This window comes from Eptesicus fuscus, chromosome 23 (assembly GCF_027574615.1).
Source record: "Eptesicus fuscus isolate TK198812 chromosome 23, DD_ASM_mEF_20220401, whole genome shotgun sequence".
Lineage (NCBI taxonomy): Eukaryota > Metazoa > Chordata > Mammalia > Chiroptera > Vespertilionidae > Eptesicus > Eptesicus fuscus.
Genome location: NC_072495.1, coordinates 18178776 through 18205417, shown reverse-complemented (window position 1 = coordinate 18205417; position 26642 = coordinate 18178776). Strand labels below are relative to the sequence as shown.

The window sequence follows — 26642 nt, the reverse complement described above, 5'->3', positions numbered from 1 at the left end:
GATGCTGCTACATTTCCAGCCATCCCCATGCGCGGGGAGACCCGGGAAGATAAACAGCATGGGCGGGCAGGGGATGGGCAGGCAGCGAGTCATGTGCCTGCTCGTGCCAGCATACGTTCCCTGTTTGCTCAAGATGCCAGGCCTCCCAGCGATCATGCCTTGCAGGAAAATTCTCAGTCCCTAAGGCAACGCAAATTCCTTAAGCACATATGTCACCTCCAACCCCTTCCACAGTCCTCACCTGCCTCAGAGACCATAACCACTTAAGGAAAAATAAAGTAAAATTTCCCCACCCTCCCTCCTCCCCACGGGCCTGCTTTGTGCACACGTGCAGCTGGAAAGCCACTCCTGGCTCCGAACCACGAGGCTTTCCATTCCAGTTCAACTGTGATGTTGCCATGGAAACAGCCAATGAGGTGTTTCTCTGGCCACGTCCCAGGCTGAGGACCAGAGGCCCCCATTGCAGACACCCTCATCGGCTGGCATCCCGGGAGCCCTGTGCCACCCCTTACCTACCCAGGGGCAGCCCCGAGCTTTGGGGAAGGGGGGGCTCTCTCAACCCCCAGGAGGTGTGCATCTGCACACACGTTTGTTTTCTCTTCAGCCCAGCCCCTCCCAGCACACAAAAGGCACATTCTTAGGGAAAAGAAAAGTAAAAGAAAAAATGTATTTTTTTTCTGCATTCCAGCTGCCTGAGCTAAGCGAAGGAATGAATGGTTTGGGAAAAATCTCACACAGGAATAAATTTACAAGGGACAGCTGAGCGGATAAATTCAGTCCCCGAAGAGGGGCATTACGAGGTCTTTTGGCAGGAGCCTTGCCCCTTGTGCAAAGCTGTCTAAAAAGAAAAACAGAGCAGGAGAGGGGAGCTTTCAAACCTACCCCAAAATAAACCTCTCCGAAATCCTTTTAACTCCCTCTAGCTGTTAGCATTTAAAGACAGGAGGAGGCCCATTAACAGAGGCAAATCAATCTTTTCCAGGTGGACTGCCTGTGTCCCTGAGCTTGTCTGGGATGTTCTCTTGCTTCTCCTCTGCTCAGGTGAATGGTTCAAGGTCACCCACGTTTCTGGCTTGACCTGCTGTCCACATACTCAATGACAACATGGAGCTTGACCTAGTGCAGTGGTTCTCAACCTTCCTAATGCCGCGACCCTTTAATACAGTTCCTCATGTTGTGGTGACCCCCAACCATAAAATTATTTTCGTTGCTACTTCGTAACTGTAATTTTGCTACTGTTAATGAATCGTAATGTAAATATCTGTGTTTTCCGATGGTCTTAGGCTCCTGTTGAGCCCACAGGTTGAGAACCGCTGCTGTAGAGCCTAAGACCATCGGAAAACACAGGTATTTACATTACGATTCATTAACAGTAGCAAAATTACAGTCATGAAGTAGCAACGAAAATAATTTTATGGTCGGGGGTCACCACAACATGAGGAACTGTATTAAAGGGTTGCGGCATTAGAAAGGTTGAGAACCACTGACCTAGTGAGAATCTGGCAAACAGCTAGTGATGTCTCCTCAGGGACCACCTCCGCTGAAGAGTGGACCAAACAAGATCGGCCCCAGGGACAGGGCTCAGAGCTGGACCTCGATGCGCCTCCCAGGATGAGAGAAGCTCTGCAGAGAGAAGATGCGGGTTGTAACTGGGGAGGATGGCTGCCTCCCATGCTAGAGGATGCTGAGTCCAAACATGCAGTGGTTGCTCCTTTGAATCCCTGTGCTCAGTCTTCTCCAGAGACTGAGACTAGGCCAGAATCATTTGGGGGTGTCCTAGCCTCTCCCTTGCTCTCTACCGCTTCTTTGACTCACCACAATTAGTAACTGGTTGCTAGAATCAGGAAAGTCCCTCTGGTTACTTTGAGGTCTGGAAACTCAGTTAACGCATATCCTTGTCCCTTTCTTTGGAAAAGTCCTAGAACTTTTACAGCTGGCCATGACCTTCTCGTTCCTTGCCACAGCCTTTCCCAGGCTCTGTCGACCCCAGGAGAGCCTGAGACTCTCAGCCCAGCCGGCCTGGCTCCTCTGGGAGAGCCAGGCCCTTGACCGTCACCAATCCTGTCCATGTTGCATGCCTTAAGGCAGCGCTGCACTCAAGTTACATCGCTCTTCTCCCTGGACATTCTGCTTCTGGAGTCACCAGCGGTCAGTGGAATTAAGCCTTTACAATCCTGTCCTGTGTTGTGCGCTCAGAGACGTAGATATATATATATATATACACGCAATGATCATCCCCAGCCCCAGTGAGCTCACTCTTCTGTCGATTAGACAATAATTGCCAGCTACTGAGTACTTGCTATGTTCTAGGCCCTACACTTTTGACTAGGTATTTCATTATGATAAGTACTTTGCATTTAACACAGTAGTTCAAGTCTCAGTGGAATCTAACTGTGGGCCCACCACTTATCAGCTGTGTGTCCTCGGGCATTAAACTGTCAGAGCCTCATTTTCCTCATTTGTAAAACAGGTAATAGGTTGACTGTGCAAGAATGTCTCGAGAATTCAACGAAACTGTGTTTGTAAAGCTCTTAACTCAGTAATAAGTACATAGTGCTCGACATGGCATTGACCGAGCTGGGATCAAGTGGCATTATTGAGTTTCCGGGTTGGTGCACATTCGGAGGTGTCAGGAGAACACGGAAGCCCCCCGCCCCTCCTCACACACCCCTGCACCTCTCCAATCTATCTGCTCCTGAGTTGTAGCAACACCTCCCTTGCCCTCGATGAAGGAAACCAGCTACCCTCCATGTGGAAACCCTGTAAAGTTCTCAGCCAAAGTAGAAACAATGCATGTTCATTGCTTAGTTTTTGCATGAAACAGAATGTGTCCTACTACCAGGGAGCAGAGGCCCTGGGAGAGCTGCAGGTGGCCTTGAACCTCTTCGCAGAAACAATGCTTGACCAGTATCTTCTTGTGCCCACGTCCTTTGAATGGGTAGAACTGGGTAGATCTATAATCTCTGTTAAGTCTGATTTAACAATTAGACATTTTGTGTTATCTTAAGGAAAGGAAAAATAAGAATATTTTCTTTTTAACATATGGGTATCTATGCAAAAACACAGTAGGTATATGTACACATATATTTGCAAAATGACTTTGAAGAACTGTCCAGACACTAATGAAAAATGGTTCCCTGAAGAAAGTGGATTTGAGAAGTTTTGATGAGAGTGGAATCTTCTGAGCATATGTTTTTTCAATGTTTTGTATTTCAAGCCAGTGAATATTTTATGTATAAAAACATTATGATTAAAGCAAATAGGAAAAGAAAACAAATCATAAAATTGCACATAAAAATACAAAATAGCCCAACTGCAGAGAACATTAAAATGATAAGAGAAATATTAAACATTACCCAGTAGTTTTTATGTTGCTAGTAATATTGAAAATACAATTTGAGACTGTTTTATAGAAACTGTAGGAAAAAGGCATATGAATTGATGTTTAAAAATCTTAGTCAGAGATATAATTATAGAATGAAAGAGGCCAAGGAAAATTATAACATTAAATATGAAACAGAAAAAACCATGATATTATTGTTATCAATAATTATAAGGGGTCCTCCCCGGCTCCCCCTTGGTGTGACTGCCACAGCCTGCAGTGGTGCTGAGCGTTAGTCTGTCCTGTCTGAAGATAGCATCCCTCTCTCCAGCCTTCCAGCCAGTAACCCTCAGAAACACCTGCCACCTTCCCTCCAGCTAGAAAGGAGCTTAGGAGAAGATAAGAGAATCCGTGGCTCCTGGGCTGTTTGGAACCTGTAGAATCCTCCTGTAGAAGGCATTCTGCTGTGGTTCCAAAATGTTTCCTTCCAAGTAGCATGTGTATGGCCCAAGTATGTCCTCTTCTTTCTTCTACTTGGCTCCTTTATGAAGCAAGAAATTATAGTGGAGTCAGGAAAATGCATGAGTCCCCTGTGTACCTCTTTTGAGAGTTGCTATTTTTCAACTTGTATCCTTGGATAAGTCATCTGCACTCTCTGGGCCTCAGTTTACTAATCTGTAAAACTGGTGTACAGTAATGCCCATCAAGCTAGATGGTAAAACTTAGAGATAACGTGTGCGAAATACTTATTTATATATTCAATAAAGGGGGGTATTATCCTTGTTATTTTTATTGATATATAAAGGTTCTTCATGAATTGTAAAACTCTGCCTACATGTCAAGTATCCTTAGTTATCCTTCAATTTTATCAGAAACCATGCTTGATGACACTCTGGTACTGTGTAAAGGAGCCTGGCCTGGCCTGGCCTCAGCAGGTACAGCACATGGGCAGGATCCACAGCCCGCAGGAGAAAGCCACCCAGCAGCCATTCAAGTATGTTCTTCATTGGGGTGGAGATGGAAGGAGTAGCCCTCGGCATGTTTCTCCCCTGCAATGATTAGCAATTAATAAAATCCTTTTGGAGAGGCACAAACATTGGCTGGCTGCTAGGCAGTAGGTGGAGAAGAGAAGAGTGGGGGCTGGAACTGCTCTTGGTGTTCTGTGACTGCACCACAGGCAGCAAATATGTTTTTAATAAGCAATTATTAAGACGTGGACAATAACTGCTTTATTAAGCCTAAATTAAATGCATGTTTGAGAGAATTAAGCACTAAGTGAAGAGGGAATTTACCAATATTTTCTTGTTATAAGCTATTACTTTAAAAATGTGAGGGCTCCATTCTGTCCAGGAGATCTTGGTTTCCAGAGGAACTCCAAATCTGAGCAAGAGATTAATCCAGCGAAAGAGAAAACAATGGCCTTTGGAAGGGTGTGGGTAACGGTCGCAAGAATGATGACTGTCAGCTAGAAATCTCATTTCCAGTTGGGCTAGAGGAAAATTACATCCTTGGGGAGGTTCTGCATCCAACACAAACATCATAATCATTGAGACTTATTGTAAACTTGCAACTGTTTGCCAGGAAGGGCACTATGCAATTTACAAACACCACCTCCTTTAATTCTGGGAATTCTCTGGAGTAGTTATTGTTAGTGTTATAGGAGAGAAGACTGGAGCTCAGAGAGATTTAGCAATCTGCCCAGTATTGCACAGCTAGCATCTAGTAGAACTGAATACTCATCAGGTCTGGCTGCCTGGCTCCAGAGCCACTCCTCAAACAGATGGTGGTGGTTCTGATGACATCGCTCTATAGTGTCCATTCTTATTCTCTGGGTATGGCAGAGATTGCTACTTGTCCTCTGAACCCTGTTCTCAACCTTTCCTTCAGTAAGAGAACCACACAAAAGCTAGGTGGACATGGGGCCACTCAGAATAAGGACACATTTCCTATTCTCTCTGTAGCTACATGTAGCCATGTGACTAAATATGGGTCATTGGGCTAGAAGTTGAAGCAATGTGTTCAACTTCTGGGAAATGTCTTTAAAGGTAAGGCATGTGCCCTTCCCCTCACTTTTCTCTCTCTTTCCAGCTGCCTCGAATGCAGATGTGATGCCCCAAATTGGAGCCACCTCCTTGAACCACAGTGTGGAAAGTGCATGTGGAAGATGCCAGAGGAGTGGTACAGAAGGAGTCTGTCTGGTCACTTATAGTTGTGGAGCCACCATAACAACCCTGATCTGCCTCCCTGGCATTTCATGTGAGGGACACACCTTAATGTTGCTTAAACCACTATTAATTTTGGGGTTTCTGTCACTCAGCAAGATAGAATCCTATATTTTGCACAGAGATTCCTCTATTCTTTGCTCCCATCTCTCCCTACTTAGAGCCATTGACCTTCTCTGCATTCTCTTCTTTCTTTTCCACCTGTTTCATCCAAATGGATTCAAATTACACATGGATCAGATGAATGGCAGATCACCAAAGGGAAGGAAGGACAGCCTGGGACCTCTGGAGAAGGGAAGTATGAGTTGGAGCCAAGGCCCATGCTCTTAGAGGCAATGTTCTTGGGCCTGGCCAGCAGGGAGGGAGTGGTTCAAACCCAGTTCTTCCTGCTCAGTTAGCCTCCCTGCCCATTTATGAGGCAAAGCATAAGTCTTGCCAGCAAAAATCTTCTTTCCAAGAAAATAAATTTAAGTCATCCTGCTTCTCTGGTTTCCCTGCTGCCATCATTCCCAGGAAGATGTACATGATGTGGCTAAGTGTGAAACATCTGCCCTCAGTCCCACCCAAAAGTGCCAAATTCCAGGTAGGACCAAGTCAGACTGGACTGGACTTTCCCCTCCCGCGCGTGTTGTTCTTGCTTATCTTCCAGAAAAAGTCCAAATGAGCGTGGCTGCAAAGAGAAAGGATTTCTACCCCTCCCACAGAAGTGTTTTAATGAGTTCCAGAATAGATGAGACCTAAGAGTTCCCTGAATCATTGACTCATACAGCTGGAGACACTATAGAGGTCACCTATAAAGATGATGATCTTACAGCTTAAGGAAGTAACCTAGCCAAGGTGAAATAGTTTGTTATTAGAGAATTGGGACCACTAATAATAACAACCACAGCAACATTTAGTCAGCTCCTTCTGTATACCAAACGCTGAGCTGAGCATTTAATGTAGATTATATCATTCAATACAATCCATGTCAGCAACCTTCCTGAAATGTTATTCAAAAGGGGATTGAGGAGGATAAGTCAGATGTGAGAGAAGAATGTTTCCTACAAAGGTGGTTGAGCACACCATCCGGCTAACTCTTGTCCCAGAGCCAAATAACTAAAGGGGTTTACTTGATCATCTGAGGACAATGATAATTATCCCTGTATGAATATTAGGTAAAGGGGGCCACCTATGTGGTGACATAAAATGATTTGACTTTGGGTGGTGGACACACAATGCAATACACAGATCATGTATGTATCATAGAAATTTTTACTTGAAACCTATATAAACTTATTAACCAATGTCACCCCAATACACTTAATAAAAAAATAAGCTGAATATTATATTTAACTAGAGGCCTGGTGCACGAATTCATGCACCAGTGGGGTCCCTCGGCCTGGCCTGTGGGATGGGGCCCAAACTGGCTCTCTGACATCCCCTGAGGGGTCCTGGATTACAAGAAGGTATAGGCCAGGCCGAGGGACCCCACTGGTGCACAATTGGGCTGGGGAGGGATGCAGGAGTTTGGCCAGCTGGGGAGGGACCATAGGAGGGCTCTAGGGCATGTCCAACCTGTTTCACTCAGTCCTGATCAGCCAGACCCCAGAAGCAAGCTCACCTACTGGTCAGAGCGTCTTCCCCCTGGTGGTCAGTGCCCATCATAGAGAGCAGTTGAGCAGCCTTAGCATATCATTAGCATATTATGCTTTGATTGGTTGAACGGCTGACCCAGATGACTGGATACTTAGCATATTAGGCTTTTATTATATAGGATGGCACTTAAATTTTTCAAGATTCAAGAAAAATCAAACCATTGCAAGTTAAGGGTTTACAGTTAAAGATTTTTAAGTATTGCCATCAACTGAAGAATTTGAAAGAGACTTAAAGAAATTATTGTATAAGAATTTATATTTTTAAGTATTATTTCCTGAACACAACTCCACTACTTGAAACACTTTCCAGCTCAGGGATATATATAAAAGCATTGGTTCTCCTTCTTTTTTAATCTGGTTAGCATTACCTGAGAATGTGCTATAAAATTTAGAATGATATTTTTCTAATATATATTGTGTGTATCTTACTGAATGAGAGCTTTGCTTAAATATCATTCTTGAGTAAGAAACCTACCATTTTACATTTCTGTTTCATGATCAAAGACTATGTCAGTATTTTAATGTGGTTACATTTAGCCAAAGTTGAGGGGAAAAGCTTATAAAAATTCACCTATTTAAAATTTTAATAATTTCTAGGCCTTCTGGATTTCCTGAAGGTAAAACAATCTATACGAAATTGTGACTAAACTTGCCGTTTGTTACTAAGCACGTGTTCTCTTTCTAATCCTTGTGATAGGATCAGCCACTGGGACTTTGATTAATTAAATATGCTTTAAAATTTTAATAAAATTCATATTAAAATATAAAACAGTCCAAAAAAATGAATGATGCCCATTGGGTACAGCATATATTACTGAGTTTAGCAGAAGTAAACTGCTAAATGTTTCAATAAAGTGATGAGGGTGGAAGCCAAATTGGAGTGAAATGCAGAGTGAATTATAGGTAAGAATATAGAGATAACCATTTCTACAGACCCTTTTTTTTTCTTTCAGATTTATCCTGGATTGGCTCAGGCTCACAATCCATTCAGGGTCACCTTAATCTCATCTCAATTCCATAGGAGGAAAATGTTAGAAGATTTGCACCAAAAAGCCCTGGATCTAGTCCAGCCCCAAGCCTCAGATAATGATTGAAGAAGTAACTATCTAAGCTTATATGAGTTGGGTTAATAGTTTTTAAACCTTGTAATATTAAGTTATCTATAAATGTTATATGTAGGCTTGTGGAATGATAATTTTCTAACAAGATAGGAGTTGACCACAGGCAGGGTCAGAACAATAGCCATTTTTTGATGCCAAGAGAACTGGAGCAAGGAGGATGGAGGAAGTCAAGGGTTGACTACTGTGAGCAAAGATGGTGAGGTACTTAAAGGACCGGCCCAAAGACCAGGATGAAGTAGGGGTAAAACAGTCAAGACATGAGATTGGGGAACAGGAAAATTGATGATGCTAGACCAGACAAAAGCACCCAAGGTAAGCTGGCTGTGAATCCAGGGGTGGGAACAACTTGCACAAATGTTAGATGGTTAGAATGAGAGGACATACCACCGGCTCCAAGCTCTGGCTTTAGCCACATGCACACAGCCTCAGTGATGCTCACGCCCACCTGGGCAGTATCACTGGTCTCATTTCACATAAGAGGACTTGTCTGGGGTCACACCACCAGTGACAGGTAGACCCAGGACTCATCTCCAGGCAACCAGAGTCTATGTTAGCCCAGCCAACCTTCCTCTCCTCCTGGGGATGACTTGTCACTCACAGGTGAGACTTCACCTCTCCAGACCTTGTATTCTAGCCTCTTATCACATCACCTTCCATGGTCGGGGGCTTGGGAGACAAAGCAACTCTCATGAGGTCAGTCACTGCATTATTCCCTCTGCCCTACTGCTTCTTACCTAGCAATCTGGCAGAAAATTCTTCAGCATAGCTGTCCTGCTGAATAAAACCATTCTCATTACCTTAAAATCACCCCTCTATGGGAACTGAGGACCTCAAGTGCCTTCATAAGTAAATCACGACTGCCGACTGCCGCAGATATAAACTGTTCCTCAACACCCACACCCTTCCCACTGTGTGTGGCTGACAGCAGCACATTGTCCACTGGGGGCTGGACTTTCCCACCTGGCGCAGTCTGTGCAATGGAGAAGGACCGGAAGTGGAGCAGGATCCATCACACACCGGTGCTCAACATCCCTGACCTGAGCACCTTTTGTTCTCATTCCAATCCAGACACACAGGATGGCTGATGGCCTCTGACGTGCAAACAACTCCCCTGACTCAGCACAGACTGACGGAACAGGAAGCCAGCCCAAAGTGTGTGTGCGTGTGAATTTGTACACTTCTGTGCGTATGTGCGTCAGTCTTTGTGTGCATCTTCTGAGAGAGGGCTTAGAGATGCTCCAACGCTGATTGCTTATTCCTCCCATCCGATCCTTTTAGGCACATGTTGGAGCTCGAGAGGGTGGTTATAAGCAGGATGCAAATAAGATCCTTCCCCTGAGTGTCAGGCTCATGAAGCGTGATGTTTGGGGACCAATTCAGTTTGTTTGTATCTTTATTGCAGCTGAAGCTCTTCCGTTCCCACATGCCCGAGGGATGAGGTTCTCTAGCCCTGTGGGGCCTGCCAGAGCTATTTTCCCAGTTGCTAGGCAATGTCAGTCCTGCTTCATGCCTGATGAGCTCATGGCTGCACTATGGCAGTGACTGTGGGTGATCTGGGATTAGCTTTATAGCCACCAGAAAGAGGGGAAAAGGTGAGTGTGTAAACAGCACACATGAGCAGTGACAAAGTGATGAGGGATGACTCCGATAGGAGACCTAGAACCTGCCCTATTCCCTCCCAATAACCACCAGGATCAACTGTCTTAACAACTTGCATGTTTATCAGACAGCAGTCTTTTTTTAAATACATATTCATGTGTGTGTTTATTCATATTCATAGACATAGACATAGACATAGACATAGATATAGATATAGATATAGATATAGATATAGATATAGATATAGATATAGATATAGATATAGATATAGATATAGATATGGAGATAGAGATAGAGATAGAGATAGAGATAGAGATAGAGATAGAGATAGAGATAGAGATAGAGATAGAGATATATCAGAAAATAGTCCCTGTCCACAAAGAACATCTCCCTTTTCTAGTTGAGACAATCCACAGTAGTCACACTACCCCCTCAAACATAAACACGTGCAAGGGATTTTGCAATTAAAAGTAGATCCACTGTTTTGCCACCTGAATTGCTTCATTTTGGGAGTGAGAGCAAAGGGTGACAAGAAGATGGAAAGTTTAAGGAGGGCTGGTGGGTGATAGAGACAGGCAGACGCATATAGAAAAACTGAAGAGGGCAAGCAGAAAGAAGAGGATGAAGATATAAACTAAGATTCTTACAGTACTTCCAATTCCACCATCCTATACTAACCCGTCATTCTCTTATTTGATATCCTGTGTTTTTGTAGAGGCTGCAGAACTAAGTTTCAGGCCTGCATCAAGGATGTGTGGGGCAAAGATGAGGATTGGTCTGTGCCCTTGGGCAAGTTCAGGCAGTAGGTCTACTTCTGGGAAGCCCAGGATTCCATTTCCGCCTGATGGAAACCCCCAGCCCCAGCAGTGCCCAGGTGGACTAGAGAAGGCACCAGAATCAGGAGAAGGTTCTGACAGACCCGTTATTTTCTGAGTTTCCTCTATCAGCAACTGACAGAGGATGGAGCTCCGCACAGGAGTAGCCGCAGCCTTGGTTGGGCCCTGACTAACCAGAACTGAGTACAAAGAGCCTGGTGGGTTGACAGGGAGTCAGTGATTAGCAGCTGGGAGCCAGAAGCACTCTCCAGACTTTAATAATGAAGCCCTAATTGTTTCTCTCCCAGCTCGCCTTCCTTCACCCACATCATGACATACAGCACGGCCAGACCCACCACAGAGGCGACCATCAATGTAGCCAGTACCTTCCAGGCCATTTCTGTGAAGATACACTGGCTTCCGAGGTAAGTGCAGATGAAGGCAGCTGCCAACCGTGACAATGAGGTTGAAGATGGTGAGGACTAGAGCCTTCACCTCACTTGCTTGCCCAGTTCAGTGAGAATCCCACCGTGCCTTGTATCCTGACAGGAGACATTGCACATGATCTGCTTATATTGCTCATTGGCCAGCTGTATCTATCTTCATTTCCTCTGGAAGGCAGCTAGCTCTGGGTTCCTGGGAAGCTTCACCACCCGTGGGAGAGATTTCACTGCCTCCCAGGAGCTCATGAAGGTAGACTGTGGAATCCCTTTCTCTCAGCTGCTGGTGCAGATCCCGGATCAGGGGGAAGGAAACCAGGCCTGGGGCCCACTGGGGCGATCACGCGCCCCCCCGCCCACCCCCCCTTGTGCTTCTTCTCCAACTCAGCCTCATGCTCTGCCCACAGCCTCCGGGCCAGCTGCTTTGGCTCCAGCTCCCTCTGGGGCCTAAAGAGTGCACCAGCCCCTTGCTGGCAAGCAAGAAGGCCACCTTTTCTAGCTGACTTTCATACAGCAGTCTTAGCTGCACTCATCACATTGTACATTGCATCCTGAGTACTTATTTATAACTGGAATTTTGTGCCTTTCCATCACTTCATCCAATCCTCCCTCCCCCTAACCCCCACCTCAGGTAACCACAAATCTGATCTCTTTTTCTATGCGTTTTGCTGTTGTTTTGTTGTTGTTATTGTTTCCACATATAAGTGATATGATACCGTATTTGTCTTTCTCTGTCTGACTTATTTCACTTAGCATAATGCCCTCAGTGCCCATCCATGTTGTCTTAATTGGCAGGATTTCCTCATTTTTCAGGGCTGAATAATATTAGTGTGTGTGTGTGTGTGTGTGTGTGTGTGTGTGTGTGTGTGTGATATCACAACTTCTTTATCCATTGATAGATATTTAGGTTGTTTCCATGTCTTGCTATTATAAATAATGCTGCTATGAACATGGGGGTGCAGACATCTCTTTGACATAGAGTTTTCGTTTTCTGTGGATATATTTCCAGGAGTGGAAATGTTGGGTCATATGGTAGTTCTACTTTTAATTTTTGAGGAATTTTTATACTGTTTTCCATAGCGGCTGCCCCAATTTACAATCTCACCAACAGTGTATAACAGTTCACTATTCTCCACACCAGCATTTGTTATCTCTTGTCTTTTTTATGATGGCCAATTTAAGGCATAAGGTAATATCTCAATGTGGTTTTTTAAAAACAATTCTTTATTGATTAAGTTATTACATATGTGTCCTTAACCTCCCATTAGTGTGGTTTTGAATTGCATTTTCCTAATGATTAGTGATGTTGAGCATCCATCTTTTCATGTACCTGTTGGGCATTCATATATCTTCTTTGCATAGACGTCTATTCAGGTCCTTTGTCCGTTTTTAAAATTGGTTTATGTGTTTGTTTGCCACTGAGTTGTATGAGTTACCTCTATATTTTGGATATTAACCCCTTAGGAGATACTTGGTTTGCAACTATTTTTTCCCACAACCAAATCCAACCTTGACCCTTTGACAAGTGCCCTTCAGTCTCTGCCAATTTGCAGTCATTATTTCTATGAAAACTCTACTTCTCCAAGAAGCCATCTTTCTCTATTCTTTCCCAGGCTGATTTTTTTTTTTTTTTTTTAATCTGGAGGGCACACACTCCCTTTCTGGATCACCACTTAAAGCTGATACCATGACTGCTAGCCACACCAGGGAAGCCAACACCTCTTCCTTCCCTGATAACTCCAGTCAGTGTTACCATTTGGGTATGACTGTTCATAAGAAGCCCCCCAAAATGGTGATTGCTAGACTCGGGAAGTCTATATTGATTGCTACAATAGGCACATTGTGGGAGTGATTGTAAATAGCTGCTGTTTTAAATACAATAGGCATGTATTGAGAGCTTGCAATATATCAAGTACCAAGCAAGCAGTGTGTTTTACATGTATTATCTCAATGCTATGTGGGGGTGATCAGTGCCAAGGATCACTATAGAAAGAAAATAGGTTTGATATCCAATTCTCAAGTGAGTGGAAGACCTTAGGAACGGAGCCCAGGTGCAGAGAACCCAGTGCGTTTTAACATACAGTGAGTAACATACAAAATCTAAGTACTTACACAGTCAATGGGTTTGATCAGCTTGCATTTGCTTTGCGTTTGGGGGTCTCTCTGTAATAGGACCATAGTACTGGGCTCTAGGGAATCAACAAGGAGGTCCTTCTAAACAGAACTCTGCAGAACTGACAGTACAGAGACATGCAGAAGAAAAGGACTTGATCCCAGCAAAGTCACCCCCCAGAGGTGCCAGGTTTGGTTCCAGGAGTCAAAGCAAGAAAATCTTCCCACACCACGGCTCACACCCTGAGCTAAGCCCTTCAGGACCGATGGAAATTCCTGGCCACCAGTGGGGAGTGTTGACAACTTAATTACAGAGCCTATATAGTTTGTGGTGACTGTGGGGCTACCCACAAGAATTGCGTGGTGCCAGATGTTGCTGTTAAACTGAGTGACGTGTCAGATGTGTGAGAAACTAGGACTGTGCCGATCTGCTGCCACAGCAACCAGCAACTGAGATTAAACAGCAGTTTTCCTTGAAATTAGTTGGCATCCTATAGACTAAACAATTGATTGGTTGAGTACATTTTTACTTTTCCCTGAGGTTTTGGTTCTGGTGTGACCTAGGTGATGAGATCCTAATGGGGCCAGGATGAACAGTCTGGGCAGTGAGCCGTGGCAACCTATAAAGCCTGAGCTTCCAGCCACCTGTTCCTCTCTCGGAGTTCCCGGTTGCTCACCAGCATTTCCTGATTAACACAATCTGCCAGGTCTCCATTATTGACCCTCCCTTCAGCCTCGAGAACACTGCATATTCTATTAGTTTGATCTGATCCCCATAGCAATCAGGTCACTTGGCCCACAGACAAGCTCTCATCTGATCACAGATAATACCCTAAGTCCAACCTGCCAAGGGGTCAAATATATGCAAAGAGCTCCAGAGTGGAAAGAAAACAAGTTCTCTTAATCCAATTTCACTATTGCCCAGTAATTCATAGTAATGCACTCCTAATATGGGTGTCTAGTGTCATTTTCAGTAACTGGAGCAAATATTTACATACTTCAGGTCTTATTTAACTACTAATTTGTCTCTGTGGTATGTGTCATAATCTTTCAATGGCTTCTTTCTGCCAAGAGTATGAAGGGTACACTCCTTAATTTAGCAGTCAAGGGCCTCCAAAATACTTCCTGGCCCATAGTCCCCAATCCAGCCTGCCCAATTTCCTTCAGCGTACCTGCACACTTCTGCTTCTATGTCTTATCACATTTCCTCCACTGTAATGCCCCCTGGAGCCTCCCCACCACCTAGTTTCTGTCAATTACCAAGTCCTGGGTCAAGTCCAGTGAAATCTAAGAAAATGTTACTGATCACCCTGGATACTAGAGATCTAGCACCATCTCCTCTATCTTTGCTAGATTTTTTTTTTTCTTTATCACTGTTATGGGTTACATTGTACTGCCTCCCCCAACCCTGCCAAGTTCATATGCTGAAGTCCCAACCCCCAGTACCTCAGAATGTGATCTTATTCAGAAATAGCGTCATCTCAGATGTAACTAGTTAAGATGAAGACATACTGGAATAGGGTGGGTCCCTAATCCAATACGATTGTCGTCCTTATAAAAAAGAGACACACAGACACACACCCAGGGAGAACACCATGTCAAATGAAGGTAGAGATCAGGGTGATATGTCTGCAAGCCAAAGAACAGCAAACATTGCTGAAAAACCACCAGAAGCTGGGGGAGAAGGATGGAATGTATTTTTTCTCACAGTCCTTAGAAGGAACCAACCCTGCCAACACCTTGATCTTGGACTTCTGGACTCCAGAACTATGAGAGAGTAAATTTCTGTTGTTTAAGCCACTCAATTTGTGGTACTTTGTTACAGCAGCCCTAGCAAACTAATATAGTTATTTCTTGTTTATTGTATTTACATTCAACAGCCACTGCAGTCTTAATATATGCCTAATACCAACTATGTGCTTTACATGTTTTTTGTTTTCATTTAATATTTAATAGATATATGAGGTAATGATAGTATTCCCATTTCAAAAAGAAGGAAAATGTGGATCAAGTAGTTAGCTAAAATCACAAGACTAGTAAAAAATTTGAAATCAAGCATGCCCATACTAAGAATGCTACCTCAAGCTGCCTCTCCCATATGGTAGTTTATAGGACTAGCTTTTTATGTGTCTATTTTTTCTCTCCAGTTAGACTCAAGTTTCTTGGAGACAGAGATATTATCTAAAAATTCTATGAGTAAAAAAAAAATGACTAGAATAATATTTTTATAGTCAGTATGTGATAACTATTTCTGTGGTTACTTTAATGAGTACTGCATTGTTCTCTTTATCATAAGTGTCCATTTTTATGTATATTTCATCTTTACACATTCCTAGTAGATCATCACTATAGGTGACTAGACAATTTATTTGTGTGATTCTGATTAATAACTAACTCTCTACTACAGTATAGATGACTGAGAGGGGAGCCTGTGTCTGGCACATGTTAAAGTGCTCAACTTATTTTGAAAGAGTGATATATGATGCAACTATTATATAAAAATCTGTATGTATATATGCAAATAGAAATGGGATGTGAATAGTATTTCCATGAACAATATTTTGATCATGGAATTTCTAGGACTAGTGGGATTGTAAATGATGTTTTCTCCCAAGTCTTCTGAATTGAGCATATTATGGTACTTTAGTCATCTTAAAAATATTCGATGTTATAGCAAAAATAACTTTGCAAAGTCAGTGTGATGAGTGACATCTATCTGTCTAGCAGTGATATTCATGGAGCACTTAGGAATGAATACCTGCTTCACTGAACACAGGTGAGCAGAGGTGGGGCAGGGAGGCAAGAATCGCATTGGTGGTATCCAGTAGGGAAGGAATTCTGAAGGAGGAACAAGCAAACAGAGGGCGAGGGATCCAGGGGCAAAGTGAAGGGACAACATGTGTGGCCTTTACTGGTTGCTGGAAGGTAAGTTCAGCTAGACGTGGTGAGAAATGGGACTGGAGAGGCAGATAATGGAGAAATGCTCAGGCCAGTTTGGAGCCTGTAGTCAAAGGAGAAGTCACTGGGAGGTGCTTTTGTGCGTGGTTTGGGTTTAAAGGGATTACTCTGGTGGCTCTGAGGAGAATGAACTGAAGAGGGAGAGGTCTGGAAATAGCAGGGTCAGTTTTTAAGGCTAGGTCATCTGGGAAAAAGAAACGAGGCTCTGAAATAAAGCGATGGCTGGCTGTAGGGATGAACTGGAAAGAGTTGTTCAGGAGCTACTGAGAAAAGAAAAACCGAAAGGACTTGTTAACTGAACTGGAGCCAGAAGGAGTCAAAGATAACATCAGATTTCTCTCTTGGGTGACTCTATGGTTCTGCCACCAAATGAGACAGAGGAATTCCAGGTATGTTTTATTATTTATTTATTTTTAAATATATTTTTATTGATTTCAGAGAGGAAGGGAAAGAGAGAGACAGAAATATCAATGATGAGAGAGAATCATTGATCGGCTGCTTCCTGCACACCCACCACTGGGGATGGAGCCCGCAATCCGGGCATGTGCCCTTGACCGGAATCAAACCTGTGGCCCTTCAGTCCACAAGCCGATGCTCTAGCCACTGAGCCAAACCAGTCATGGCTCCAGATATGTTTTAGGAAAGGAGGAGGAGACCCATTTCAGACATTGAATTTGAAGCTTAGAAGAGAAGTCTGGGCTGGAAATTTAGACTTGAGAGTCATCCACATATGAGTGATTATTAAAACCTGGGAGGTAGATAAAATCACTCACAAAATGTGTTATAAGAAGAAGGGAAGCTGGTCAAGCATGAGAACCGATGATACTCCAACAGGGTTGTAAAGAATGAATGGATTCTGCAGAATGAGAGTGTGAATGTAGAGCACTTTTCCAAAAAATTAGTAAAAGGGGAAGATATGTTTGCTGGAAGGTGGGGCTCTGAGAGAAAAGAGGAAGTAGGGGTGAGTCTCAAGTCAAATTGGGTTGAGAGAGAGGATGGTGAGAGAAATGATTGAGAACAAAGTCCCAAAGGTGTCAGGAAGAAAAGGGGGAAGGACATAACCTAGGAATTAGCCTGTGCCAAAGGAGCAAGGCTTCATCTCTGTGCCCTACACCAGTGTGCCACCATGCTGTGACCAGTGTACAAGATTTAGTTGTATTACAATTGATTGTATGTATTATAATTGCTCATATCTGCCAGGCATAGTGCTGAGTGGAAAGGTTTGGAAAGGTGACATTTGTACATTGAGAGCTCTGTGTAGCTTCCTGTAAATAGGAAGTGGGAGATTGAGCATAGTGTCAAGCCAGTGCACAAGAAGGATCATGTCCTGGAACATCCTGGAGCTTGTCAAGACTGCAGAAGAGAGTTCAGCCAGGGCAGTAAACATTCCAACAGTCACTTGGTGCTACAGGAAGACAATGAACAGCATGAGAGTCGGGGATTCCTTTATGGACACGAAGCTTTGTTTGCCTGCGGCAGTCATTCCCCTACAGTTGTTTGCTGGCATTATAATTTTTTTTTTTAGTCTCCTAATTTGCAGTTGTGCCAAGAACACAAAAAGGTTTTAACATCACTTCCTTGCCCAGCCGGCATGGCACAGTGATTGAGCATAGACCTATGAACCTGGAAGTCATAGTTAGATTCCCGGTCAGGGCACTTGCTTGAATTGCGGGCTTGATCCCCAGTGTGGGCCATGCAGCAGGCAGCCAATCAATGATTCTCTGTCATCATTGATGTTTCTATCTCTCACTCCCTCTCCCTTCCTCTCTGATATCAATAAAAATATTTTTTTAATTTAAAAATAAAAGTCACTTCCTTGTCCTCCAGGACTTGAGGAAAGGAAATGAAGACAAGTATGAGTGCAAGTAAGTTTTAGGAAGTTGAGGACCATGTTGCAACTCTAATAGGGAGGTCAATTCATCCCCTTAATGAATCTGACCTTTCCATGTAAACTCCCTAAATATAAAGGTGAATTTAATGATCATGGAAGACAGGGATCTCTTAACAGTACATGTGAGAATATTCTCCATCATGCCTCAACCCAAGTTCACCGAGACTTTCCCAGCTGAAATAGAGTTCGTTTTATTTTTTACCTTCGTTTGATTCCTAGTTTGCATATATTCTGTACAAAACAGCTTATTTCCTAAAATATATTCAAACATCTATCCTATTTTCCCACAGTTGATTTTGGTTGGGGGTTAATATAAGAAATATAGAATGAAAGACATCCCTAAATTTCTATGTAAAACTTATATGATGTTATTGTCCCATTGAAATCATTTGTACAATGATTCTTGCAAAACAAATTTCTTATTTCTTGAAGTTTCCCCTTCTTTACTCCAGGATGCTGCTCACCTATGCCTGCTGGCATGGGAGAAATTCAGAATTTCCAGTGAGCCCCTGTCAAAGGCTTCTCAAACCCAGCCCTTCTCTACTTCAAGTTTCCTGATTATTCCTTATTTGTCATGGTTTTCTCAACATTTACCATCCTGCTCCCTTTGACCACAGTCCTCTGGTTGTCAATGTCCCTTGGATTCTAAATGACTTTTTAGGTGGAGTATGACCAGAACCATGGACAATGGGTACCATTTCCCCTGCTCATGAGCACTAATCCTGCTTTAAATGTAACCTAAGAACCCACCTCTATTTTACCCATCGTTTCACAATGTGGTCTTATTTTAAGAAAATTGCAAGCATTTTCTCAAACCAGCTATTTACCACCTTGTACTTTTATCATTTCTTTTCCTTTTTTTTTTTTTTTTTAACTGCAAGTCGGAATTTGACATTTTACCTAGTTGAATTTCATCTTATTGATTTTGGCCATAACTCCAGTCTTTTGAGATTATTTTGAAATGCTGCCAGTTCTGGCCGTCTCTTCTTCAGCATTTTTATCACCAATTATATGAATACATAAAAGATATATCAAGCTGTGGGTAACACAGGAAGTCCTGCGTCCCCGGAGGCTTCCCTTTGGAATGACTCTAAAGCATTAATCGGCACATAAAAGAACAAGAGAACGCCTCCTTACTAAAACACAACACAAAATCTGCCAAACAATTTAGAGAAAAGCTCCAGAAATGTGTCTGGCTTCCCTAAATCTTCAGTTCAGAACACAAGTCAGACAGACCTGCCTAGGGGTTCCAGCTATGGGAGAGTTACTCTATTTTTCTAAGTCTTCATTTTCTTAATTGTAAATGGAAATCATAAAAGCAAACACCTAATAATTAACTTATAACTGCCTAATAATCATTGCCTAATAAGATATTCTCAATTCCCACACCCAAAACACACTGGGATTCCCTCTATCTGTGAAGAACCTTCCCCATACACAGATGGCACCTTCACCTATTACAGCTCTGAAGTTCGACAGTGCTTGTACCATACAGTAATCAAAATGTACTCGTAAGAATTAGCCTACTCATGGTAACAGGAAGTTCCTTTCCCATGTACTCTTTGGCTAATATTCAACCATATAATGGTGACCAACCATTATAAATTTATTTGCTGATCGTTTTGGGTATTCAGCAAATACTTACTTCCTTTTCCTTTCTTTAAAAGGACTCTTCTCCTACCAGGAACAGGAGCAGGCATAATCAGTAGTTCTGTGGAATCTAGACAGACTACCTGGGTTCAAACCACAGCTCTGCCACTTACTAGCTGTGTCATCTTGCAGGAATTACTTATTCTGTGCCTGAACTTCCTCACTGGTGATGTGCAGTTAATGATATTATCCATTGTCATGAGGGATATGGGTGAACATGTCTTAAGATCTTAGAATGGTGACTACTGACATATTTATTTCTACTTAGTCTAGTCTCTTTACTTGAAATGTAAACCCTCTTCTTTTCTTCTAATTTGTGCTGCCCCTTACTAGCCAGCCCCAGAAGTTAACACCAAAACGTCTCCCTTACTTAAGTTTTTTTACTTAATTCCCTCCTGACTGATTTCTCTTTTATGATCTTCACACACCATTAAAATGTTAGGGTTACTCCCATATGTTCCCAGCTTGCATATACCATTAGTTATAAAATAAATCATCAGTTTAAGTTTTTCAAAGAGAAGAGTAAAAGAATTTCTATCAATTTCTATAAATATATGCACTATTTGTTCACATCCAGTTTCCCAAATCTAAATATACATATATGCTTTATAGTGACTATAATTAATAATACTGTACTGTGTATGTACTGAAAGTTGCTAAAACAGTAAATCTTAAGAGTGTGCATCACAAGGAAAAAAATTGTAGCCATGTGTAGTGATGGACGTTAACTAGATGTGTGATCATCTTTGCAACATCTACATGTATTGAATCATCATGTGGTACACCTGAAACTAATTATAATCTTATATGTCAATTATATCTCAATAATAAAGTGAACGTTAAGATGTTAGACATATAAACGACAAGTGAGGGGTGGAGAGGATGACAGAGCTGTCTCACATATGGACCACACAATCAGCTGGCCGTCTTGCAAAGAACTGGGATGCCATTTATCATAAAGGAAAAGCAGGGAAAAGAATATAGATGATTTAATGTGCCATTGTTTCTTGGAAAATGCGAATTAAAATGTGTCTCCTAACATAACATTGTAGCTGTCTTTTAAGTGGTAGTATATTTTTTTGAGATTCCTTTATTGTGGTAAAGTACACATGACAGAATTTACATTTTAACGATCTTTAACTGCACAATTCAGTGGCATTCAATAAATTCACGATGTTGTATAATCATCATCACTATCCATTTCCAGAATATTTTCATCATCCAAAACATAACTGCTACCTCTCTACTTTCTGTCTCCATAAATCTGCCTGTTCCAGATGCTCAAATAAGTAGAATCACACAATATCTGTCCTTTTGTGTCTAGCTTATTTTTCACTTAGCGTGTTTTCAAGGTACAGCCATTTGTACTACGTAACATAATTACATTCCTTTTTTGTATGTGGTGTTAGGTATAGATCTAGATTTATTATTTTGCATGTAGATATTCAGTATTCCCAGTACCAGTTGTTGAAAAGACTGTCATTTGCCATTAAGTGTTCTTAGCATCCTTTTAAAAAATCAACTGACCGTATGTACACGGAGGTTTGTTTATATACTCTCTATTCTATTCCATTAATCTATTAGTCTGTCCTTAGGCCAGTATTACACTGTTTTGAATGCTATAGCTCAGTAGTAAGTTTTGAAATCAGGAAATGTGATTTATTCAAATTTGTTCTTTTTCAAGATAGTTTTGGCTACTCAGGATTTGTTGAGAGTCCATATGAAGTTTAAGATGGGTTTTTCTATATCTGCGAAACATGTCTTTGGGATTTTGATGGGTTTGCAATAAGTCTATAGATTGCTTTGAATGGTATTGTCATCTGAGTATTATTAAATGCTTCAATCTAAGATCACAGTTGTCTCTCCACTTATTTATGTCTTCTGTAAGTTCTTTCAGCAATGTCTTGTAGTTTTCATGTTTAGGGGCCTTTTGCCTACTTGATTATTTTTATTCCTAAATATTTTGTATTCTTTTGGTGCTATTTTCTTAATTTGGGGCTATTTTCTTAATTTCCTTTTCCAAGACAGCTGCTCTTTTTATGTTGATTTTGAATTTTACTGCTTTTGGATTTGTTTATTAGCTCTAACAGTTTTTTTTAATATGTCGAATTTTTATTTACAAAATTATATCATTAGCAAACATAAATACTTTATTTATTTCCAATGTGGATGCTTTTTGTTCCTTTTTCTTGCCTAATTGCTAGTTATAACTTCCCATACTATGTTGAACAGAAATGATGAAAGCACTTTAAATACTATCCTGCTGGTTTCCAAATTTTTGGATGAGATAGCTTCTATACCAGTGGTCGGCAAACTCATTAGTCAACAGAGCCAAATATCAACAGTACAACGATTGAAATTTCTTTTGAGAGCCAAATGTTCTAAACTTAAACTTCTAACGCCACTTCTTCAAAATAGACTCGCCCAGGCCGAAAACCGACTTCTGCGCATGGGCCACGGAGTTTCAATCACACTGTACGTGCGCGCCCGCACGTGGTATTTTGCGGAAGAGCCACACTCAAGGGGCAAAAGAGCTGCATGTGGCTCGGGAGCCACAGTTTGCCGACCACTGTTGTATACTAATAAAAGGGTAATATGCTAATTAGACCGGATGTCTTCCTGACGCCATTCCAGACGTCCTTCCTGACAAAGCCAGGCCTGGGTTCCCGCCGCTGCAGCCGGCCCAGGAGAAGCCGCTCCACCGACCAGCCTTTGACCAGCCTCCACCATGGACCTGTTCGGGGACCTGTTCGGGGACCTGCCAGAGCCTGAGCACTCGCTGGCTTATGGTAAGTGAGGGGCCGCCCTGCCGGCGAGGAGAAGGGGGCAGGCGGGCGGGCTGGTGGCGGCCTGGAGGCCACGGCACCTGAGGTGGTCGGCGGGAGATGCGCTCCGCCATGTTCGCTGCATAGGAAGAAAGGGCTCTGCTCCAGGCGCGGGCCAGGGGCAGCGCAGGCCCCCGCGACTTTTTTGTGGGAGGGGGGTGCGGTGGGGGGGAACCCACACGCAGGCAGCCCAGCTTCCGGGCCCTCAGTGTGGGCTTGATGCCGAGTCCCTCCGCCTTCGCTCACGGTGCGGCTTCTGGGCCTCTAGCCCGCAGCCTCCGGCCTGGGTCTGAATCGCTTTTCCCTGAGCAACGTTTTCCGTGCGTGTACAAGTTCAGGGTCTTGTTTTGGTTTGTTTTTACCGCCGAGATTGAAGGAATCGCTAGCGTTATCTTTCGTGTTCTTGAACCATCCTCTGTGCTTCTCTGATTTTTCCGTTGATAGTAGTTTCCCGGCTCACGGGAAGTCTCCCTCTCCCCAGAGTCAGGAGCACCAGCCCAGATCCACTCATCAGCTGGGCCCTGACCTCTGGGGTGAGTTCCTGCAGGCTGGGGTTTGATCCCCACGCATTAGCCTTGGGAGACCAGTGCCTTTGTTATTGCTGTGTGTCAGGATTTTAACTGGACAAATGCCCAGCGGTCCCGGGTGAAGAAGCCGCCTGTGGTCCCAGGTGCCAGCTTAGCAAAATCTGTTAGGAGGAGAATTCTGTCTGGGTTTCCCCAAATTCTCTCAGCCCCTTTCTCCACCCCCTTTAAAGGCACAGAACAAGTGAGGCCCCTAAATAAAAATCAGAGGTCTCCAGCAACGGTGGGCCTCTCTCATCATAGTCATTTGGACTGGATGGCATTTGAGTATTTATCTAGGCACCATGACAGAGAAACACAAGATCAAGTCATGATCTCTGCCCTTAAGTAATTCACAATCTTATTAGAGCAAGTGGATGATAAAAGCACAGTAATGACATCAGAATGTAAGGCAACAATACAGGGAGAAACAGAGGCAATTGCTAGAGTGATTTTCCAACAATTAGTACAAAGTGTATGTGCTATGAATTAAATTTAAAAAATACGTGTGAAGTAGCTGCTTCATGAGTATGGCATCCCTTCATATTTTAAAGGAAGCTGAGTTCCATGTGAACTGTGTACTATGCTATGATATCTGAGGCACAGAACAAGGGAGGCCCTAAGTGTACCATGCTTTGATATGTGAGACATTCTTTATTGTTCAATGTGATTTATTTCTGTACGCCTCAGTTTTGTAATAGTTAAATTACTAGAATAATACAGCTTGCTATAAAATATTACTAGAAGATCAAATGATCAGGTGACATTTATTGTTATTTTCTGTAAATGAACACAATCTCTGGTATGCTAAAGTGATAGGTATTATAGAAATATTCACATAGGGAGACCTACAGGCTTGATTACAAGTGAGGTTTACTATCACAACCCAAATTTATTGCTTAAAAAAAAAAGCAGGGAGCCAACTAGAAACTGAACCAAATATAAGCCCTTGAAGGGCAAATGTAAATTGGATAAGCTTCGCTATTACAAGAGCAACAAGAAAGAATTCAGAGGCAAGAATGAGAAGCAGATTGCATCCACTCTAAGTTGCTGCTAAAGAAAAAGAATGGTATACTATGAAAATACTTAATACAGATTGTAAAGAGATTTGTTCAAAGAGGATTTCCTAGAGTAGGTGGCATTTCAGTTAATTTTTTTAAATGTGAAAAGGTTAGCTAGATAAGAAAAAGGTGTAGGGGTCCTGGATTGGAGTGAGTGCAGGCCAAGCTCTTATTAAGAATATCTTGTATATGATGAGTTGTTTATTTTTTGCTGCTTTCAAGATTCTCTCTTTGTCTTGCAATTTCAACAATTAGATTATTATGTGTGGATCTCTTTGGGTTTATTCTACTTTGAGATCATTGAGCTTCTTGGATTTGTAGATTTGTGTATTTTATCAAAGTCAAGAAAATTTTGGCCATTATTTCTTCAAATAGTCTTTCTATCTCTTTTTTATATATTCTTAATTTGTTTTTACATTGCTTTCTGATTTCCATTAATGTTTTGGTTTATGTTTTAACTCTCTAGCTCTTTGATCATAATTGATAGTTAATCTCTTTATTATGGGTATATATTTGTCTTTGCAGTTCAACTTAAAAACAGTGAATATAACGTATTCATACTTAATGAAATTCTGTGTTCTTAGCATCATATAATGGAAAGAAAATGTACCTTGTTGTCAATACTTGAGTTCAAACCTTACCTCCTGCTACATGATACTGTACAATTTCTTTAACATCACCCTTTCTGCCTCCCAACTTCCTGAAAAAGGTGATCAGAAAAATAACTGAAAGAGTAGATATGAAAATGCTGTTACAAAATAGGCACTCAGAAAATTGCCTACCCTCTAAAATCTCTGCTACCAAAGTCAAGTATAATGGGAGCACTTCAGCAGATGCAAAGAGCATGGAGAGAAAAAGGAACTGAACAACACATGCCCATCTCCTGACACCCAGTTTACCAGTCGGAATAATGATTTCTCATTTAAGTACAATTTGATTTACAAATCTGAAATTTTTGAACAAGCTCTTTTGAACACAGACAGTCTGCCCAAGAAAGAGGCCTTCCCACTAGATGGGCCAGAGTCTGCCACTGAGGAGAGATGGAAGATCGCAGGCCAAGGGAGAAAAGGAAGGAGCTGCCCTTATGGCCTTGATGCAGCAGGGAGGAAAACTGCAGCCTGGCACATATTGCTGCTCCTCCCATTCCACTGCTGCCCTAGTAACAGTTTCTGACAACAAAATGTGTGCGGAATGTGCACTCATGTGAAATTATTGTTCTTTCCTGGGAGAAGATAAAAGGGATTTCTCTTGTGTGAGTTACTGAGTAATAAGTCGGTCATAGGTGACATTGCATGGGAACTAAGAAGCTAAATTGCCAGGGGTTGTATCTCAGTTGCATATCCTTGGACCAATTACTTCATATCTTGGTGCCTCGATTTCTTCATCTATATTAAAGTAGATTTTAGTGGTGCTACTTCATAGTGTTGTTTTAAAGCTTAAATAAATTAATATATCTAGACTACTTAGTATCTCCAAATACTCCATAATTTTTGAATATTTTTATTACCTAATTTTTAATTATCTTCACCAAAGGAAATATGTAGAGACATGGACTATTAAAAAATTGGCTTGTTACCCATAAATACACTCTTTTAAAATTGCTCATTTTTCAACCCTAATCTCCTCTGATTTGCAAAGCCTAGGGATTGAACTGAGATTGTAGACTCCAATATATCAGGAAAATTTCACAAGAAAACCATTAAGATTTGACAGTGGAAGGAGAGATGTGATTTCAGCAGCACTTTGCTATGAATAAATGGGTCATTCTAATTCCCATATTTTCTCCTTTCCAAATAGCTGTCTCTATACCCTCCAACCCAAGTCATGCCTCTCCCTGCCCTGTATGTGAAAGGAGGGTGGATAGAGTAGAGAATTTACAAGCTTTTCAAGCCAAGAGCTGTTCTCCCCACCCATAAGTCCAATTACTTTAGAATGGGCCTGGAGAGGGGATAAGTCTGAGACAGGGAGTAAACTTCATGTTCTAAGGGCTTATGCTAGAATGTTGGCAGAAACTGTGTCAACGACAGCTTGAGAGGAGCTAGGGAGGACATCAGGGCTGGGCAGGAGAGAACAAACCAATCCCACATGAGGGATCAGGGAGCCAAATGGTAGACCAGAGCCAGAACCCAAGCAGGGCCTGGTGACCGCAACCCAAAAGCCAGGAGAGCACAATGGAGCTAAGTGGGCCACTAGAAACTTATCAGCTGTGAGGCACAGGGGGGCTGGCAGAGGGTCCCCATCCCCTACGGGTTTTCAGGAGAGGTCCCAGTTGAGAAACTAAGGGTAGCGTCTGGATTAATCAATAGGTCATCAGAGACATTCAGAAGTGAGGACTTTACTTAGAGTTTTTAGATAGGTTAGGACAGTACTCTGGTCTCTCAAATCTGTTGTGAGATGCCTGGAGGACCCTTGATACTGTGTTACTA

The 26642-nt window shown here is 42.4% G+C and overlaps 1 pseudogene; it reads right to left on the bottom strand.

Annotated features, from left to right (window-relative positions):
* Positions 1 to 10991: 10991 nt before the first annotated feature.
* Positions 10992 to 22666, bottom strand: LOC103287171 (transmembrane protein 199-like; annotated as a pseudogene).
* Positions 22667 to 26642: the final 3976 nt, after the last annotated feature.